We start from the raw sequence: 22825 nt of genomic DNA, 5'->3' as shown, positions 1-22825 counted from the left end.
GTGCAAATCTGTAGAGCTGTGCCGCGGGGAAGCTACAGAAAAAAAAAAAACACTTGAAGGGTGTGGGATGAAAGGAGGAAAACAGCCGTACAAACAAGAAAAAACAAGAGGAGCAAGACGAGTTAGTAGACCGTAGCTCAGCCTCCAGGTCGAAGAGTTGTTATACATGGATGCAGAATGAAAATAACAGCTGCAGCTTCTCCAATTCTTCAAACAAGTTCCAAAATGACCTTCACAGCTCACCCAAAGCTGTGACCCTGGCAGAGGAAGACCACAGCTGTGCTGGGCTGGTCAGGGGATCAGAAGACATTCTGGCTCATTTATGGATGAGATCACTAATCATCAAGAAGAAGGATTCAGTTTGTTCTGTAAGGTCCCAAGGGATAGAAACAGGACGCAGTGATGGACATTGTGGAGAGATGCATTTTGGCTCAACATGTGATAGATCATTCTAACAAAGTAGTGGTCCAAAATGGAATATTTTGCCTTACGCTCTGTCCCTGTACTCAGAGCAGTGACACTATGGACTAAGTTTCCTTAGGTGTTCAAATGACTGGTTCCCAAACCTGACTGCATGTTAGGCTTACCTGGGGAATTTCTTGAAAAGTACAGTTTTCTGGCCTCTACCTCCAGAGATTATATAGGAAACAGGTGAGAAATTGGGACTTATATTTTTAATGAGATTTGCAAGCGACTCTTGTTCATGGGGCAATATCCAGAATAACTTTTTATGAATATTAAACCATTGTTTGGGTCATTGGACTCAACGTTCCCAAAACCATTCCCTGATTGAACCCTAAACCAGTTAGAAACCTTACATCTGCACCAAATCCTCTCTGGCTTCCCCACCCTGAGCAAGTCGAGTTCTTCCCTGGCTCTCTGGTTGCATTCAGTTCTCCTCTCTCAGTTACTTTCATGGTCTCCTGCTGAACTTGAACCTGTAGCTCAAACTCCTCCCCAGGTCTCCGTCCACCATGGCTTCTTCAAGAGGAAGAGCTTGATCATGTGTAACAGAAATTCCCAGGCTAGATTAATTATATGAAACTGTTCAGGATTTTACATTAAAAAATGCTAATAGTTTATCCAGGAAGCACTCATGTAGAAAGAAAGTATAACCTTATTATTTTTAATAGTATTGATAATAATGATTATTTCTCAATAATAATATGAGATATTTTTGTTTTAATTCAAGAACACAGCTACCCAAGGTCTATATCAGTTTTTGATCAATTGATCAATCACTTCCTCTATCACCCAGATGTCATTTTATCTTGCATATAGATAAAATGTTGATGTGGGGAAAATAAACTGAATTCTTTTGCTATCTTATGCATTTGGACACAAAGTTAATAGCAGGAAGAGGAAATGGTCACTTTACAATTTGGTCATGACAGAAATTTCTATCTTCTCTGGGACAACAGGAGTGACTCGTAGAAATGTGATTCTGGTATTGGATAGGGTAACATGCAGGGTTGGATGATGCCTCCTACCCATTCAGTGCTTCTGTGTACTCTGAGTAGACAAGGCCTTTCCAACTGTCATGACCTGTTTGGGGTCACTTGGCCACACCTCCTGGGGGTCAGATGCGTAGATATAATTTGGAGTTGGTATAAATCCAATTACAGAGAGGAGAACAGGACCCCATGAGGGTATGTCAAAGTGGTCAGTCTGGTAGTGTGAGGCTGTACTTGAACCCATACTGACCCAGCCCTCGAGGAGGACTGAGGCTTACTGGGAAGGGGACAGCACTGGGCTGCTGTAGGAAATCAGATCAGAAAGAGATGATCATGAGAAAAGATAGAGTTTCAGAGTTAGACTATGAAAGCTTAGGCACTCTTCACTGGTAGCAGCAGTAGTCGTGACAGGCAATGCTTTAGGCAAGTACCAAGCCAACCACGCACTGTGGGAGCCCTACTGCCCCACAGTGAGATGCAGACAGCCACGCTGAGGCACAGAGCAATGGAAAAAAGAATGGGTGACCCGCTCATGCACAGGGTGAGAAAACCCCTTTCAGAATCCCATTTGGGACTCGGGGAGAGCAGAACCGAAGTCTACTTTTGGAAGGAGGACATGTTGATTTTGTGACCTTAAGGGTAAGTTGCAGTACAATGACCCACCTTAGTACTTGGACTGACAGGCCCCAGGGGACATTCAAGGTGCACAGATTTACTTGAATCATTGTGCCTGGCGTTGGGAAAGTCATGACAGCAGTGAAAGAGTTACGGTTTGACTTGAGAAGTGAAATGGATTTAGAAGGAAAAACAGTGATTTTACCAGTCAAATCATAAGCCGCCCTTCCTCCGTTCCTTACTGAGACTCTATAGATTCAAAGCCAGATCAGTTGTCAATATCAGTGCAGGCACCTTTAAGTGAAACAGTGAATATCAAAAGCTAAGGCTCCAGGTATCGTAAATTAATTACATTAAGCCACATGTTTTCAAGTTTTGGTGTGGATCTATTCCCACACCTCTCTCTTTTCTAGATCTCATACCTCCTGAAAGTTAGCATTCCTGTTACTGCACTTATCACTCTCTCTTTTTTTAAAAATTAAAAAAAAATTAATTTATTTTTTACATGTTTTTTAAAAATTTATTTTATAGCAGAGTATAGTTGATTAAAAATGTTGTGTTAGTTTTAGGTGTACAGCAAAGTGATTCAGTTATACATAGACATGTATCTATTCTTTTTTAAATTCTTTCCCATTTAGACTACTACAGAATATTGAGCAGAATTCACTGTGCTATACAGTAAGTCTTTGTTATCTATTTTAAATATAGTAGTGTGTATATGTCAATCCCAAACTCCCAATTGATAACCCCCCTTTCCCTTTTGGTAACCATAAGTTTGTTTTCTAAGTCTGTGAGTCTGTTTCTGTTTTGTAAATAAGTTCATTGGTATCTTTTTTATTTTTTGTTTTTGTTGCGGTACGCGAGCCTCTCACTGTTGTGGCCTCTCCCATTGCGGAGCACAGGCTCCGGATGCGCAGGCTCAGTGACCATGTTTCACAGGCCTAGCCGCTCTGTGGCATGTGGGATCTTCCCGGACTGGGGCACGAACCTGTGTCCCCTGCATCGGCAGGCAGACTCTCAACCACTGCACCACCAGGGAAGCCCTCTTTTTAATTTTTTTTAGATTCTGCATATAAGTGATATCATATGATATTTGTCTTTCTCTGTCTGACTTACTTCACTTAATATGATAATCTCCAGGTCTATCCACATTGCCACAAAAATGGCATTATTCCATTCTTTTTAATGGCTAAATAATATTCCCTTGTATGTATGTACCACATCTTCTTTATCCATTCATCTGTCAATGGACATTTAGGGTGTTTCCATGTCTTGGCTGTTGTAAACAGTGCCACAATGAACATTGGGGTGCATGTATCCTTTTGAACCACAGATTTCTCCAGATATATGCTCAGGAGTAGGATTGCAGGATCCTATGGTTGCTCTATTTTTAGTTTTGTAAGGAACCTCCATACTGTTCTCCATAGTGGCTGTTCCAATTTACATTCCCACCAGTAGTGTAGAAGGGTTCCCTTTTTCTCCACACCCCCTCCAGTCTATTGCTTGTAGACTTTTTGATGATGGCCATTCTGACTAGTGTGAGGTGATATCTCATTGTAGTTTTGATTTGCATTTCTCTAATAATTAGTGATGTTGAGCATCTTTTCATGTGCCTCTTGGCCATCTGTATGTCTTCTTTGGAGAAATGTCTGTTTAGGTCTTCTGCCCATTTTTTGATTGGGTTTTTGTTTTTTTGATATTGAGCTGCATGATTTGTTTGTAAATTTTGGAGATTAATCCCTTGTTTGTTGCATCATTAGCAAATATTTTCTCCCATTCTGAGAGAGAATGAGGTTGTCTTTTTGTTTTGTTTATGGTTTCCTTAGCTGTGCAAAAGCTTTTGAGTTTAATTAGGTCCCATTTGTTTTTGTTTTTATTTCCATTAGTCTGGGAGATGGATTGAAAAAGATGGGATTTATGTCAAAGAGTTTTTTGCCTCTGTTTTCTTCTAAGAGTTTTATAGTATCCAGTCTTACATTTAGATCTTTAATCCATTTTGAGTTTATTTTTGTGTATGGTTTTAGAGAATGTTCTAGTTTCATTCTTTCTCATGTAGCTGTCCAGTTTTCACAGCACCACTTATTGAACAGGCTGTCTTTTCTCCATTGTATAGTCTCACCTCCTTTGTCATAGATTAATTGGCCATAGGTGTGTGGGTTTATTTCTGGGCTTTCTATCCTGTTCCATTGATCTATATTTCTGTTTTTGTGCCAGTACCATACTGTTTTGATTACCATAGATTTGCAGTATAGCCTGAAGTCAGGGAACCTGATTTGCATCACTTCCTGATTTGCATTATAAATTATATTTATTGAGGAAATACCACAGATCCACAGTTGATGGTGGTGCCTTGAGGACAGGTGGGGTGTTTGATTGACTTTTACACTACCCTCTCCACTCTTACCTCCTCACACTGCCTTTCATATGTTGGACAATGTGTGCTTTGTGAGAGCATGGTACCAGGCCCTGGGACTGTACTGAGGACAGAGTTGCTACTGTACTATTTGTTTTTTATGAATAAGTGGTACCTTTCTGAAGCAGCTACTACCATGAATATTAATAGTAACAGGTAATCTCTTCTGATGTAATGTACAAAAAACTTACAGGTTAGCTGGAGAAACAAGACTTAAACATATTAGACAATGGTTACACAACATGCCAGAGAAGGTGAATTTTAGAGACTTCATGGTGGAGGCAAAGAATGAGCTGGTTTTTGGAAGGATCAAATGGGTTTGTATAAACAGAAGTCAAAAGGGTATGTGATTGGGAGGAATTCCACCCTCTGGCTCTGTAGGGGTTAAATACATCATCTCTCAATCAGTCACACTCAGTTGGAATTTTGACTCCCTTAACATTCTAAGACATTGGTATCTTTCAGCTGAGTTGTGTGACCCGAGGCAAGTGAGTTAATTATCTATTTCTGTTTTCTCATCTGTAAAGGTAGATAATAATATTTCACTGAACTTGTTGTGAGGATTCAATTAGATAAATGTCAAAAAACTCATCAAAGAGCCAGGTACTTGTAACCACTAAATATGGATCAGTCAGACTTGTTTGGAGCAGTATTGTCTTACCAGTATTGCTTTTCCACTTGCATGGATCGGGCACTTATCTCCTAAAGGTCAAGGCCATGACTCTTTTGCTTGTGGACCCCATGTCAGCCAACACACAGTAGGTCTAGCAATTCCTTGTCAAATTGCCTCTCTTGGTTCTTCTTACACATTCTACCTGACCACCTTGCCTTCTGCTCTGTTGTTCAGATACAGGCCCCTTCATACCCTCCATGATTTGTGAGAATAAAATGTAGCAGCGAATCCAGTCATGGCATTAATTACACATGGTTCATGCAGCATCTGAAGTGAGTGAGTGAGGAAGGAGAATTTGATTACTCCAGGGCAGCAGGGCCTTTCAACCAATAATTTACCGTCTCTACTAAGTACGTCTGGATGCTCTCTGTAGAAGGGACGTGCTGTTTTATATACAAGCAGCATCATCCATTCCTATGAGATTGTGTATCCAGAGAGTCAAATGTCTGCCACACTAAGTGGAGAAAGGGCATGGTTTTCCTTTCCCAATTAGGTCACAGTTTTATTTTTCCTTTCCCATAGCTGTGAGCCAGGGCACACAGGAGACAGCAATACTCCCTGAGGTCATAAAGAAGAGGGATGCACTGAAGCAGGAAACTATTGGCTACAGGTGCAGAGATTGGAGACTGATGCTAATTTTCAGAGATTCAGAATGTCAAAGCAAGGTTGGACATGCATGCATCTGTGTGTGTCTGAGTGCATGTTGTGGGTGTGCGTGCACACATAATGCTTGCATGTGCATGTGTATGCTTAAGTTTGTGTGCATATGTGGGTGCCCTGTATGTGTGTGTTCTGATCCTCAGTCACTTGGTCCTCTGCTTCTTTCTCTTTTGCTTCTGCTGGGTAATCTACCTACCTATCTATCTATCTATCTATATCTATCTATAATCTATCACCTATCATCCCTTTTTATTAAATAGTCATACTGTATTGAAAACACTCTATGGCAGGCACCCAGTTAAGTGTATCTGTGTAACAATCCTCTGAAGTTGCTTTTATAACCCCAGGTTACCTTGAAGAACCAAGACTTAGAAAGTAATTTGCCCAAGGTTAGCAACCTTGTGAGTGGCCCAGCAGGGGATCACATTCAAGCAGACACAGCTCTCTATATACAGATTGCTTGAAAGATTCTGCCTTTGGGCCATTGTGTCTTCTCTGCAACACTCCCATGTTTTCCAACATCCTCTTAGAAACATTACATCCAGAACCCCAGCCAGGATCCTCCTGTGATGGTCTGTCAAGTCAGTGTCCAGTCAGGACACCTTCCTTCCCCTAATGCAGCCCAAGGCAGCATTTTTAGTACCTGCTTCAGAGCAGTGGGCTTCTATTTCCCTGACCTTCAATTCCAGAGCCATTGGGAATTTCCATGGCTAATCTATGAAACATGAAGACTGGGCCCAGGTCAGAAAAGGTGGCTAGTGGTTAGCACTGACTAGATGTTCAGAGAGAGGGAAAGGATAAACAGGTTCATGTGACATCAGGCCTCCTGGGTCCTTCAGGGTCATCTTGGTGCCAACAGCTGGCCTAGAAGTCCTGGGAGGATCCTCTGAGCATAGAGATCTATCCAGACTATGTACCCACCAGCTCTTCCAAAACCACATATGGAGAGGAGACTACTGCAGGGCTCTGGGGAGTGTGGAAGGTTCCAGAGTGTAATGGGAAATTCATATGCAAGTTTCCACACACTCAGTCTGGTTTGAAATTCAGAGAAATTCTCCCTGCTCACAAGGTCTCTTTCTTTCAATGTGAAAATTCCCACTCTAAGATAAAATATTACCTGAGGGGGCTGATATAGCAAATAATGGCTATCTATTAGTAGCATCTTAGTCTGAATTCATTTATTGGACTAATATTTGAAGGAAGCAGTGACCTAAGAGTCTGAAACTGAAGACTGGCATGTCTCTAGTGCTGAGTTATGCAATATAGTAGCTGTTAGCCACCTGGGGCTATCAAGCAGTTAAACTGTGCCTAGTTTGAGCTGATAGGTAAGTGTAAAATACACACTGAATTTTGAAAATATAGTATGATAAAATGAACATATTTCATCAATAACTGCTTTATATTGATTGCATATTGAAATAATAAATTTTGGATATATTGGGTTAAATAAAACACATCAAAATTACTTTCAGCTGTTTCTTATTACTTTTTAAAACGTGGCTACTAGAAAATTTTAAACTTCATATGTGGCTTGCATTTGTAGTTTCTGTTATACGTCTATTGGATGCTGCTGCTCTAGAACTATAGTCTAGTGAGGGCCTTTAGACTGCAGGGGAGCTTGAGCGTCTTGGCATTGCTGTGTACAGGGTTGATGGTAGGTGCTAGAAGTATACCTTGCTTACATTCCGCCTTCTCTTTGGCAGAACCTGCCTGCATTTTCTTAGGAGAGAGGTCTCTTCAGGTGAAGCAAATATGTACCCTACACATGCATGACTTGGCACATTCTTCCCCTAATGATTGAATCAGCCATTTGTTTTTTAAATTTAAAACATCTTTTGGGGTTATGGTGATATATATATATATATATATATATATATATATATATATATATAATCTTATATTATCTCACTTGTTTCTAAATATTAAGCACTCTTCAAGTCTCATGAAACATTTCTTAGGTGCATGGATCCTTATTAATCTCCCTTCACTGGCCTTCCTGGGTACTTAGTTCCTGAACTATAGCTTTGATCACATAGGGACTATTGTTTTTTTCTTATGTTACGTATGGATGTCCTGTCTTCTAGGTCATATTTTATCCTCCACTGGGCCAAGCAGAGTAGCTACTTTAATAAATACTTGAATGCTGGCATCACTGCTTTACTCTGCCTTGTCATGTCTTCCCATGAAATTTGTACCCCTTGTGGAGAAGGGTGGTGATGGCAAGCAACTTGAGGCCAGGTCCAATGCCTTCTGAATTTATGGCTCATTTTTAAACTTGACATTATTCACCCAGGATGTGCCTAAGTATTACAAAAAAGGGACTTGATGGCTTCTGACCTAGCATGACCTGTGAGTGTTTGGCTGGGAGAGCTGTCATAAATGTGTCCCCTATGGGCCTGACATGGTGCTTGTGATTCCTGCAGTAGAGATGTGTTTCTCTTAATGACTCAGTTTCTTTGAATATGTAAAATTCCTATAAGAAGGAGTGCTTAGTAATCCCACCCCCTAGAAAAGAGTGAGGTTGTTGGAAGAAGTTATCGGGGGGAGAGGAGAGCTCTGAGAGAGAGAACATTAAGGAAATGTGGTGAAGGGTAGCTAAAAATACACTTGGGCTTCTTCCCAAATTTCCTGAGCCCTTTCCTGTGTCTGGAAAGAGTTCACATCCTTGCTTTCTTTCATCCCCGCCGAGCCAGGGCTGGAGGAATAAACCTCATGTCAGTAAATCAACAGAGCTGAGAGCTCAGTCAGTCAGTCAGTCAATCTTAAGAGCATTCTTGGATTTGTGGATGCCTTGAGAAGGATGCTTAGAGAAACCAAGGATAGGGTAGTTATTAAAAGAGATTAAAGGGTATTAGCTAATGCCTCAGCAAGTTGTAATTTAAAAAAAGGGAACAGAAAGGAAACAGGAGACTAATTTTTCCAGTCGCTGAAATTTCAAGGAGGGGTGAGCTGGTCTCTGAACCATTACCACTTTATATTAATACTCCTGTATGGTTAAATCTACCCCAAAGACTCGACTTTCTCAGTTGGAAATGTCCTAGTCAATTTCACTGTATAATACAGAGAGGAGGCAGCTGGGGAGACCAGACAGTCCCATTAATCTCAGATGGTACTATTCTCTGAAGGATCTTGACACCTGTTTTGAAAAATAAATGAAATATTTCTAGGACACACCCTTGACATGAGAAAGAGGAATTATCATGATGCTCATCTGGGGAAGATGAGTCCAGGAGAAGTAAAAGAATAGATAGCCCTAGGACCCGGCAATCAAGCGTATTACTAAGCAGGCACATTGTGATATGGGTTGTAATGATTTAGTTCATTCGCTGGTTGTTAGGACTGAACAGGAAAGGCAGGAGACCACATACCTGATGAGGTTTAACAGGGTCTTTCTAGTCCTTCACTCTCAAAAATCTCAACTACTTCAGTCAAAGGTCTAAAATTCCCTGTTAAAGCTTCTGTTTGATAACTCAAGACATCTCTGTTAACATGCAAACTATCTGAGTAGCACTATACTTAACTGATGCCATTCATTTATCTTTAAGTAAAAATTAGAGGTCTGAGACTGTTTTTGGAGAAAGAGGCTAGATCACCAGATTACTGGGTAACTGGTGCAGTAGAGAGATCTACCAAATTTCCACCCTCAAATTTTTGAAGAAATTTAGCTTTGATTGTTATTACATGCCATTTTATTATTTTAAAGGATTTGGCAACAATAGGTTTAAAGCTCTTGGTGAGAAAATATTTTCAAAAAAGTAGTCACATATCAAGATTCACATGGTTATGTGGAGACCTCTGGATTACTGATTGACTTTCTCATCTTGAATCCCTATATTCAGGGTTACATAAATTTAGTATATTCTCACAATGGTTTACTAGTCCATAGCAGATTAGAAGAAACAGGCAAAAATGGAAGAATCAGAAAGGGCAGCTGACAGTCTGACAGGGGGAGGAAAAAGGGAAAATTAAAAAAAGAAATCATAGCTAAGATTTTTAAAAGGCTCAGCAGTCTGAGATCAACTGCCACAGCACTAACAGTGCTTTATACGTCAAGGCCCCCTCAGATAGTGCTATGTGCCAGTGACACAACCACTGATTTTCATGAGGGGTGACTGCGAGACATAAGAAAACACTGGAATTAGATGCAGTCTCCTTGGCTGAGCTGGGGGTGGGTGCAGGGAGGGAGAATTCAATGTATTCAGCTATGAACTGAGGTAGGTGATTTACATAAATCATTCCTTCAATTTCTTAACATTTCTTTGCAGTAGGTGTTCTAGAGAAGAGAAAACTGAAGTTGGGAGAAGGCAAGAAGATTCAGTTCATTGGTGTAGGAACTACATGAGTGTCCACTTCTCTCTCCTCCGAGCACATGCCCTCCTTGCCTCCAGGGATAGGTCATTGCTGCCCTCCCTTTCATGGTGGCCACTTCCTTTACCTCTTTCCCTTTATTCATATCTTTAGCTCAGAGTGCCTACCTCTTTCTGCCCACGTTGCCAGATCCTTTCTCTACTCTGAGGTCTAGCTCAAGACTTATCTCCTCCAGGGGACTCCTTACCCCACATCATACAGCTTTCTTCTTCGTCTAATTTCCATAGCACTTGTGGCCACTCTGCTTGTTGTCAGTGATTGGTACCCATCAATCCTTGACATTTATCATGCCTTATTCTGTACAGCTTTGTGGTTGGCTTTGCCTCCCCGTCTAAATTCTTGCTTCCTTAGGTCAAGGACCTCATCTTTCTTCTTTCTGTTTCCCAATTCCACATGAAACACTTATTTATGCCTTGCAAATTCTTGATGTTTAGAATGCACAAAGGTAAATCTAAGCAGTCTTTTCCACACTTTTGTTTTATGGTTAGATGATGTACATCTGTGTCCTAGTCTGTGAAATACAAATCCCCAAAATCCTGCTTGAGGAATGTGTGAAATAGTTTCAAGAATTCTTTCTCCACTTTTTGCTGGCTTGGCCCATGGGACACGTGGTGACCTTGTTGCCTAAACTGTACTCAATCAAGGAGAGAGAGACATCTTCTTCAAGGCTTGGAGTCCCCAAGGATAGTAAATATGCTGATCATTCCATCAATTACTTGTTGCAGTCCTAAAAATTAGTCAGAGCTCAAGAAATTTGTTCCATGTATCTTAGCTTCAGTGTTTCAATATCTTTGGCTAGAGTAGTTTCATCCACAGTTTCTTCTGACCCTTTCCTCCCTCTCTCTCTCCCTCCCAGTTCACAGTGAGTGCTTTGCCTGCATCTTCCTCCATCCCTGGGAATCACTATCTTTTGCTAGCATGGACCCTTTACTCTTCCATTCTCTGCCATTAAGGGCACTTCATCAAACTAAAGCTCATTAAAGGCAAAGGCAGAGAGGCGATTCAGCATACTGACCCCAGATATTGTAGCTGAAAAAGCCCTTTGCCTTTTATATTTCAACCTGAATAGGTGTATGACTCAGTAGTGAAAGGATTTGTAGCAGACACTCAATAGAAGCTGCTCTCGAATTTTGACAAATCCCATCCTGAGCCAAGAAGAGAAACAGATATTGATCCTAAGTGTACCTAATTCATCTCTGCACTTGTAATCCCAAAAGAAAATGCCTTCTATGACCGGAGGGCAGTCAATATTTTTTCCATCTTGTAAAATAAATAGCAATTATTTTGGTATGTCTTCATGCGTCTGGGGCACCAGAAGTAAACAAAGAGTTGATTTTTCCTCTTTCTAGAGTCCAGTTATAATAACTATTGGGTTTCTTGTTTGGGCTAATTAAAACCACATCAAATAATTTGGATTGATGAGTGACCAGAGGTGATTGTATCATACTTTGGCCACATTAACAAGGAAGCCTCATTCCGCAGGCTGGGGAGTGGCATATCTGAAGAGACTTAGCTGGGCACATACAATAAATTGCAGGAGAATTCATTTCAGGGGACTCTGTCTGACTCCAGGAGTATTACAGTTTTAGCCATGCAGGGGAGGTGTTCATATCAGCCAGGGGTCTACTTACAAACATGGTTTAATTTATTGTCCTTCCTCTCCTTTACCTGTGAGGCTAGAGTTAGTTATGGGGGAACTTCCGGAAGGTCAGCAGGCCAGGCCGGATAGAGGACTGTTCTGTTTCCACAATCATTCTGTATATTCTCAATCCAGATGGATGGTCACAAATTGTTGGAAATACTGAAAAACTGATTTGTGTCTATATTGATCGAAGCCCCACATCATTTCCCAGACACCCCAGGTCAATTTCAATGAACAAGCACATGATTTCTTTGAATGATGCACATCAAACACTGTGCCTACATGTGGGCAACCCATCTGCTTAATTTCATTTTTTTCTGCACATTAATAATTGTTTTGATTATTGTATCTGACTAGTTCACTCAGATAAACCAAACTTCTAACTTCTTGAAAATGAAGAACAATATCAGGAATCAAATTTAGATTATTCAAGACTTTGAAGGGATATTAGTTTCAAATGACAAATCATTTGATTTTGGCAATCTAAGAGAACCATCTGAATTTTCACCAAATTTTCTCTCCGTGCTTTGTCAGAATTCTTATTTGGATAGACTATGAGTCTTAGCCAGAGAGGCAATTCTGATATCCTTAGAATTTGCCAGATCCATGGGGTGCTGGGCAAACAAGTCCTCATGACGCAGCCATCAGATGTTTGGGAATTGTGTGTACGTGTTTCACTCTCCAGCCAAACCAGCCTTGCTCCTTCTTCCTGGCATGGGCCTTAGATTCTTTCTTGTAGGTTGTTGTTTGTTCCTGAAATACCCTCTCTGCCATCAGTTCATATTAAATTAGTGTTCTAGCTGGTTTCCCCAATGCCCTCATGAATAGGCCCGCAGATTCTATACACCAGCTTTGAGATGTTTCCTCCAAAGTCATGGCAAGTTCAGGTCCAAGGTTTAGCCTGTTCATCAGTGTGAAGATGAATGGTAAATACACTAAGCCAAACTAGAAAAGATTGTTTTAAAAATTATAAGATTTCTACCTGTTAATTTATAACTAAATGTCAATAACCTTAATTAAAATATTAAAGCCATGAGACTCATTACTGAGAATGGATAAATGACACATTTATATGAAAGAATATAATTTGTTGGAGAGTTAGAGGCACTGAAAACTACCTTCAGCCTTGGCCCAAAGTAACTCTGTGTCCTTAGTTAAGTCACTTAATATTTCTGGGTTTAAATGTCCTTGTTGTCAAATGAGGGTGTTGAGATTAGATGGCCTCTAAGTCTCCCTGCTGCTTTAATGTTCTATGATTCTGTATCTCAAAGACATGTAAGTAAGCCATTTGGGAAGATTTACATTGTTTTCTTTACATCTGTAAGGCAGAAACAGAGATATTGGGCTTATCTCAGCATGGTTAAAAGTGAAGAAATATCAAGCTTATGTTGTGAATCTCCTTAGTGGATCAAGGCATTTACCAATGTTCTTCTTTTACCGTTTTCATCTTTTAGAGTCCTAGGGATGAAAAAAAATTGTGCACATTGGTAAAACTAATACTCTTACAATGAAATTATCTGGTAGTATTACATTTCATAACACAGCTAGAACATTGACACACATGTATATGATGTGCACATGTTCATGATTATGGGTTCTTATGTTAAAAAAAAAACACCCTAGAGATGATCTCATCTGGTCCCTCTTTTCATGGATGAGACTGTAAAGCCCCAGAGGAGTTTCCTAAAGCCACCTAAGTAATTTAAACTTTGAGATCCAATGGCTTAGCTGACTCTTGTCTAATCCTTTTTGCTTTGTTTCTTCCCACACTTCCACAGGATGTATACATTATAAGCATGTAAACATCTATATCATTGAGGTAACATGCAAATGTCTTCATTAATTATTTGTATACATAAAATGTACCCTCACCAACCAAAGACGCATTCTTAAGACTGATGCAGAATGATTAAAGATCATGCATAGGCTTCAAACATCCTCCTTGATTCTCTAAGCATCTGACATAGCCAATACTCCCACTGGCTTGTAATTTATCCAAAGTCACACAGTAAACCCAGGCTGGCTAAACCGAGATTTCTCTCTTGGCTAGTTATTTTCAGAGTTGGACCTGGAGCATGGGGCTTTCAGTTTTCAGTCTGTGTTTCTTCTCACATATCAAGCTAGCATTTATCCAACTTTCATCACTTTTCCAACCCTTTCCCAGTTTTTGCTTGAATACTTCCAGTAAATAGAGTCCACCACTGCCTGAAACAGCTAATTCCACCATAAGAATGTTGTTTCTGATTTTGACTTGAAATTAGATTCCCTGTGACTCCACTCATGTGTCCTAGCTTGTCCTCTGCTCCTGTGTGTTGCCACCCACATGATGACACCCCTTATATAATAGAAATCAACTGCCCTGTTCCTGTCACACCACCCTCCTGTCTTTCCTTAATGGGCTTGGCTTTCCTATTCTATTCTCCCTTTCATTCTTCACACCATGTTTCCCCTCCTTTGGGTATTTCTCATTGGCCTCAGAAAAACGTTGTGTCCCAAATAGAACATGATTCCCTAGATTTTCTCTGATTAGTGTAGAATTAGTGAGCTGTTATTCACCACGAACAGGATACTACCTTTCCATCAAGCCCAGAGACTCACCAGTTTTCACTTATTGCTTTGTTAAGGGGTGATAAATTTGCTCAATCCTTTCCTTGGTTTCTCAGCAGAAGGCAGGCAGAGGAGCAATGGGCTTGATTTCAAGAATCTCTGTCCTTCTAGAACACTGAAGAGCTTGTCAATATCTTTTCTAGGTGTGTTTTGTCAAACCGATATTCCAATAGACAGCAGTTAGCACCTCACCCTATGCTTGAGAATTACATTTGGGGGAATTTACTTTGACTGATCACAGCTTGTAGGGATCATTTGGTTCTATGGATCTAATTTTATGTTTCAAAATCCATTTTCTGTCAGTGATGATGTGTATACCCCTTGCTTTCACTGATTTGCAAAGAGCAGTATAGAAATACATCTTTTACTTTTCTTTAAGGCTTGTCTAAAGGAAAAAACAATCCCTCTCCCCACCTCTCCCCTACCCCAGGAAGATTCGGCCACTGAAGATAAAAGATATCACACCTCCTAAGAAATCTGATGAGAGCAAATTGTCACCCTATTGACATATTGAGATGGCAAATCACACAGTGCATTTCCCAGGCCCCAGCAATATTAATGTTCTTTTTTTCTTGGAATGTATCTGATTGGGAAAGTTTATTGTCCTATAGATTGTAATGTGGTGATCAATCAGATAAAACCATCATAAAGCATAATAACTCTGATTCTTATTATAAGCTGTGGCCATATTTTCATCAGGCCACCAAAAAATGGTACAATATACCTAAGTAGAGAAGATTCAAGGATATGATTCTCTTCTATGGTAAGAACAGTAATATAGGAGGAAAACATAGTGTAATAGGCCAAGGGGAAAAAAAAATCCAGTTGGTGACAAGAACAATAGATTTCACAGAAAAATATGTGGTAAGAAAGAAACATTGCCTTGTTTGGGACACCTGTAGTTAATTATTGCAGCTAAAGATATTAAAATCAGTTTCTTTGCTCATATATCTTCATAGACTGTTTGTCAATATTAAATGACAAAAGCTTAATAATCAAAAGTACTGAGTTGGCAAATGTTTTCTAATTTTAATAACTTCTTGTTGTAATTACCAGGTCTTAGAGTGAAATGATTTAATTAGAAAGTAATCAAGAAGTGTCTATTGTTAATTGAAGGAATTATAAAAGATCTGCATTTTAAATATATTTCTGGGGTTATAAAATTAGAATTTACCATAATTATTTTTAAACCACCCTGATGAGGAATGTTTGGTGTAGCAGCAAACATTTTGGTGTAGCAGCAAAGTATTTGATACTTTTAAGAGGGACATCCATCATTGAGAACATCATGTGATTACAAGATCCCATCCCTCTTGTCTGGTAAATAATAATAATAATAATAATGACAGTTAATATTTATTAAGAACTTATTGTCTGTCAGAAAAAAGTGGTTCAGAGCAGGAACAATATCTGTTTATTCACCAATATATCTTCTTTGCACATAGTAGGTCTCTGATAAAGAATTTTAAATCGTGTTGAATGATGACCACAGGGAAGTTTCAGAAATAAACAAGTGTGATGAGATTCCCAAGCTCACTTTTAATGGAGTTGGTCAGCTGACTCAGTCTTCTCATTAGAACCCTCCTGCTGGCACATACTTTTTTTTGGCTGAGTAGACTTATTTATATTTTCTCTCAACTCCAGAGTATAATACACATTTCTATATACATATAGTTCAGTTGAAGTGGCAAAGATGTTGCCACAGACCCTAGAGAACAAATGTTTACTATTTGCTGCTTCTTGTTTATCCTTACTATGTATTAAGCAATCAAACACGGGGTATTAATGGGTATTTACAGAATAGAAGTAAGTGGTAAACAAGGGAATGAAGATAAATAAAGAGAAGTTAGTGTCAATTCCATCAAAGTAAGAGTGGTGCTGTTGAATGCTACAAAGATGAAATCATTCAGCTTCATACTGCTGATGTGGAGCAGGAAGGTGAGATATACCTTTAAATATCTAACTGTACAAAAACAATCTTTTTCAAGAGAACTGGAAAATTCACATCTTCACTAAGCCACCCATCTCTTGCTGTCCCTCCCAGGCCCATCACTATGATATGCCTGCCTCGTCATCCACAGAGTTTAGCCACAGTGAATTACCAGGGACTTAATAGTTATCTGGGGTTTAATGACTTTTCTCTGCATCTTGGACCATCAACTCCTCCTGGACTCTCATTAATCCCAGGGGCAATGGCTTAGACCATGATCATCATTGTTTTAACAAATACTTCCAAGATACAACTAGAGTGACTTTCCATTTATCTTCCATGGAAATTCATTCTGCAGGAATGACACTGTCAGCTTAACAGACACAAGCTATTGTCTCAAAGTTAAAAAAATGGTTTTATTTCTCTCTGTACTTATTATATTGAAAAACAAAGGCTAATTAAATGTTTTATTTCCTGGCTCCTTGGAGACAGAGAAATGCTGGCCAACTTGCTTTAAGAAAGTTTTGCTAATATTGTGATGATATTTAGCCTTTATACAGGTAAAAGTTAGTGGGGGTGGTGAGAGGAATGTGAGGGGTAAAGTGTGAATAATTAATACATAGAAGAGTCAGTATTTCAAAGAATCAAATTTCAAAATTTAAATGACTAAACTAGAGAATGAATGAATTAAAGAACCAATGTTTATTCATTAAAAAATTCCTGTGTTTGTTGTTGATTTTTTTAACTTTAGGTTTGTAGACTCAACCTACAAAGGCTGTTGATTCAGCCACTAAAAACCAAAAACAAAATGAAGAGCTAAACTCAAAATTCATGCAGTGGCACTAGGTAGCAGAATTTGCCTCAGTCATGTATGCACAAAGCGATTTATCAAAGATGCAGATTACAATAAGAAACTTTCTAGTACATTATTATTAAAGAATATATTAAGACTGATTAACATAAATAACACCAAGAGGAGAGTACATTCAAACATGCTCTTTGAAAGTAAGATTTAAAGCAAGAATAATTCCAAGATATAATTGCATACTTTGATACCAACTCCTAGTTTATATGTCTTAGAAAGAAAGTTACACCTCCCTCGTCTAATTTCAGAATCCCTACATCTAGCTCTAGGCCACTGTTACTTTATTTGGAACCAAAATATCTGTACATTCCATCAGAGTCATTTGTTGTAAAGTTTACTTCCATTGTAAATTCTCTCATTTAACAGTGGCCCAGTCACAAGGTATAAGGAAGAATCTTTCTGTTTCCCTGCTTGCACCTTTCCTAATACAGATTTTTATTAATATTGTAGACATAGGAAGGAGAAAATCTTATGGAACATCTCTGTGTCCAGTCTTCTGCCATTCTGCCCTCACATTAATGTGTAATATAGGATAAGCCACATAACCTTCATGGTTGGTCCAGTCTTCAAGGAGAGGACATACAAATGAAGCTATATTAGAAAATTGCAAAGGTCTCTTCTGGTTTAAAAGGATATGATTAAAGAGGAGAAAATATGTTTTCACTTTGCCCTTCTTAGAAGACAACCATTTCTCCTGTCCATTTTCTAACATGTTAGATGGAAGCTACCGTGGTGGTGTAATGCTTTGAGACCAACCACTCATCTATCCAGTTAATCCTTGATATTGAGTTCTCAGAAACTCTTTTCAGCAATAGTTTGCACTATTAAAACTAGATTAAATGTTTCAGGAGAACAGCACATTTTTATAAGAAGTTCAGGGAAGTTTGCAGAACCTGGAGTAGGAGTAGACATCATTGCGGTCCTCATCTCTAAGAACTTTCTCTTTACAACTTTCCTCATTGACAATGCTGAAGAGTGTTAATTGACAATAACACTGTATTTATTAAGTACTTACTTGTTTTCCCTATCAGTTCATCATAGACCTACCTCATTGCCGTCAGAACTTGGATTCAGAATGAAATAATCAAATTTACACTTAGTGTTCCTATAATTCCAACTCCCCACCCAAATATTAACCCAAACAATATCATGATAAGGTAAGTATCTGCTTCTCATTTAAGTTTTTGAGATACTGAAAATAGCTTCTCAGTTTCATTTCTACTTTAAATGTCCTGAGGTCCTATGTACCCAAGGAGGGACCCTATCATTTACCGGATCACAAAACTAAAGTTGGTGACTCACGCAAGGTTACAAAAATAACCCATGGTAGTATCACCTCCTCCTGTGGTCCTTATCTTTGGTCCTAGGAAATTGGGGAGTTATCACAAACTCTTTGTGATCCCAACAACTACCAAAACCTGTTAGATTTTCTCATAAACCTATTAAAGTTTCTCCACAACCATGGCCACTGCATTAGTCTTTTTAGTTTCTTCCCTGGACTATTTTATTTTCATTAGTTTTGGTACACATTAGTCTTCAATAGTCTCCTCCAATATCATCTCTGACATGCCCTTGAGAATAAGGCAACCCACAACTGTGCTCCCACAGCACATTCTTTTATGATAGCAGTGTTTGCCCACATTAGTACAATGATCTATTTATGGGTCTGTTTTCTCTAATATTCCTCAAACCACATCATGCAGGGAACACAGTGTTTTGGCCCAATTTGGTACTTGAAATCTGAAAGGAATAAACGTATGTGGTCTGTGTATTTAGGAAGAATTAAGATGCATAAGACTATTTAAACATTTGGGGATTGTAAGAAGCATAGACTTCTTCACCGTTTGTCCAAATATCGTAATAAAGGAACATTCTTCGTATCTTGGTGGAGGTAAGATAAAAAAAGCCCTTCTCTAAATATGTGGATGTAAATTTATGGGAGCCATCTCTCAAAGAGGAAAGTTTTCCTAGATGATAGAGCCATCTTGGATTATTGAAGAAAAATTAGAGATTTGTGAGGAGGAGTAAACCCTTCCCTTAAAGAAATAATTTCAAGAATTGTAACATCTACACACATCCTGTTAGACCATACTCCAGGGGGCTAATTTAGGACAGGATTCTGGATTGAAAGGACTACTGGACCTAACCTACAGAAGCAGTGGAGGTGATGTTTCCCAGATTTCTCCCTAATATCTGTACTTGAGCATGTAGGATGTGAGAAAACCGAAAGAAATTCTCTCCGTTATCTTCTACTTGTATATTTTTAAATGTAATGTTCCTTTTCATTCCCTCTACACCAAACATATTTCTGACTTCTCTGCCCCAAATATAAGAATATATGCTTTTTTTGTCTCCTAGGTGTTTTTGTCATCTTCCAATTCCCCACTGCCTGGAAGAATTAGGTAAACTCTTTGTCAAAGATCTCCAAGTTTACCAAGGAAAGGTGTTGTACAAAAAAACATAATTTTGAAACTTTCCTCACCAAAGCTGCTGAAATTATCCCTGTTTTGTCTAAATCCAAAGTGGAGTGACTGGTGTTTTAAAAGCAAAACAGGTTCAGCTGTCACTAAAGTGATGAATGTAATCTTTCTGCTTTCAGAGAAGTATAGACTATGAGACTCATCTGAAAGGTACTATGGCTATAATAAAGAACACTTCTCCACATCTGAATTTTCCAGGGGGAAAAAAAAACATTTTGAACAAATCTGGAATACTCCAATGACTGTGAAAAGGGTGGGTTCAAGCAAAAACGTTTCAATAATATGAGTGACTTTTAGAATGACCCCATTTACATATGTTAACTGAAAAAAAGATGAAGGGAATAAAAAGGATGAACACAGTCATGTTAATCAAATCTCAGATGCCCAAACTAGGAGCCTCCAATTTAAAAACTAAAAGGGATTGCAAAGACAAATATCATATGATATTGCTCATATGTGGGATCTAAAAAAATGGTACAAATGAACTTATTTACAAAACAGAAAAAGAGTAACAGATGTAAAAAAACAAACTTATGGTTACCAGAGGGGAAAGGAGTGGGGTAAATTTGGAGATTGGGACTGACACATACACACTACTATATATAAAATAGATAACTAATAAGAACCTACTGTATAGCACAGGGAACTCTACTCAATACCCTGTAATAGCCAATATGGGAAAATAATCTAAAAAAGAGTGACTATATGTATATGTAAAATTGATTCACTATGCTGTACAGCAGAAACTAACATAACATTGTAAATCAACTATACTCCAATAAAATTTTTAAATAAATAAATAAAAGGGATTGCACTTGAGTTTGAAGGTACTGCTGAGAAAGTAAAATCCCACTCCGCTCCCCCCAGTTTTTGTGTTACCAACCAAAAATAACATTCAGTATTGGTTTCCCAGTCTGCATAGAAAATCCAGGAAAACTTACACGGACAATTAACAATATACTTTAAAAAAATTGAAAGCATCCCTATTTGCCAGCAGTAATCTAAAAGAAAACTGTATCTGCAAGAAGGACAGATTTGTCCCTTTCTTTTTTTTTTTTTTTTAGCATCTTTATTGGAGTATAATTGCTTCACAATGGTGTGTTAGTTTCTGCTTTATAACAAAGCGAATCAGATATACATATATATATAGCCCCATATCCCCTCCCTCTTGCCATCTCATCCCTCCAGGTAGTCACAAAACACTGAGCTGATCTCCCTGTGCTATGTGGCTGCTTCCCACTAGCTATCTATTTTACATTTGGTAGCATATATTAGTCCATGACACTCTCTTACATCATCCCAGCTTACACTTTCTCGCACCCCGTGTCCTCAAGTCCATTCTCTACATCTGCGTCTTTATTCCTGTCCTGTCCCTAGGTACTTCATAATTTTTTTTTAATATTCAATATATATGTGTTAGCATATGGTATTTGTTTTTCTCTTTCTGACTTACTTCACTCTGCATTACAGACTCTAGGTCCATCCATATCACTACAAATAACTCAATTTCATTTCTTTTTATGGTGGAGTAATATTCCATTGTATATATGTACTACATGTTCTTTATATGAACATTGTGGTACATAACTCTTTTTGAATTATGGTTTTCTCAAGGTTATGCCCAGTAGTGGGATTGCTGGGTCATATGGTAGTTCAATTTTTAGTTTTTTAAGAAACCTCCATACCGTTCTCCATAGTGGCTGGATCAATTTACTTTCCCACCAACAGTGCAAGAATGTTCCCTTTTCTCCACACTCTCTCCAGCATTTATTGTTTGTAGATATTTTGATGATGGCCATTCTGACTGGTGTGAGGTGATATCACATTGTAGTTTTAATTTAGATTTCTCTAATGATTAGTGATGTTGAGCATTTTTTTAGTGTGCTTGTTGGTTATCTGTATATCTTCTTTGGAGAAATGTCTATTTAGGTCTTCTGCTCGTTTTTGGTTTGGGTTATTTGCTTTTCTGATATTGAGCTGCTTGTAAATTTTGGAGATTAATACTTTGTCAGTTGCTTCATTTGCAAATATTTTCTCCCATTCTGAAGGTTGTCTTTGCATTTGTTTATGGTTTCCTTTGTTGTGCAAAAGCTTTTAAGTTTCATTAGGTCCCATTTGTTTATTTTTGTTTTTATTTCCATTTCTCTAGGAGGTGAGTCAAAAAGTAGCTTTATGTGATTTATGTCATAGAGTGTTCTATGTTTTCCTCTTAGAGTTTGATAGTTTCTGGCCTTACATTTAGGTCTTTAATCCATTTTGAGTTTATTTTTGTGTATGGTGTTAGGGAGTGTTCTAATTTCATTCTTTTACATGTAACTGGCCAGTTTTCCCAACACCACTTATTGAAGAGGCTGTCTTTTCTCCATTGTATATTCTTGCCTCCTTTAGCAAAAATAAGGAGACCATATGTGAATGTGTTTATCTCCAGGCTTTCTATCCTGTTCCATTGATCTATCTTTCTGTTTTTGTGCCAGTACCATACTGTCTTCATTACTGTAGCTTTGTAGTATAGTCTGAGGTCCAGGAGCTTGATTCCTTCAGCTCTGTTTTTCTTCCTCAAGATTGCTTTGGCTATTCGGGGTCTTTTGTGTTTCCATACAAATTGAAACTTTTTTTGTTCTAGTTCTGAGAAAAATGCCATTGGTAGTTTGATAGGGATTGCATTGAATCTGTAGATTGCTTTGGGTAGTGTAGTCGTTTTCACAATGTTGATTCTTCCAATCCAAGGATATGGTATATCTCTCCATCTGTTTGTATCATCTTTAATTTCTTTCATCAGTGTCTTATAGTTTCCTGAATACAGGTCTTTTGTCTCCTTAGGTAGGTTTATTCCTATGTATTTTATTCTTTTTGTTGCAGTGGTAAATGGGAGTGTTTTCTTAATTTCTCTTTCAGATTTTTCATCATTAGTGTATAGGAATGCAAGAGATTTCTGTGCATTAATTTTGTATCCTTCTGCTTTACCAAATTCATGGATTAGCTCTAGTAGTTTTCTGGTAGCATCTTTAGGATTCTCTATGTATAGTATCCTGTCATCTGCAAACAGTGACAGCTTTACTTCTTCTTTTCCAATTTTGATTCCTTTTATTTCCTTTTCTTCTCTGATTGTTGTGTGTAA

This window comes from Pseudorca crassidens, chromosome 12, assembly GCF_039906515.1.
Source record: "Pseudorca crassidens isolate mPseCra1 chromosome 12, mPseCra1.hap1, whole genome shotgun sequence".
Taxonomy (NCBI): Eukaryota; Metazoa; Chordata; class Mammalia; order Artiodactyla; family Delphinidae; genus Pseudorca; species Pseudorca crassidens.
The sequence above is the reverse complement of the archived record's forward strand: the minus strand, read 5'-3'. Positions refer to the sequence as shown.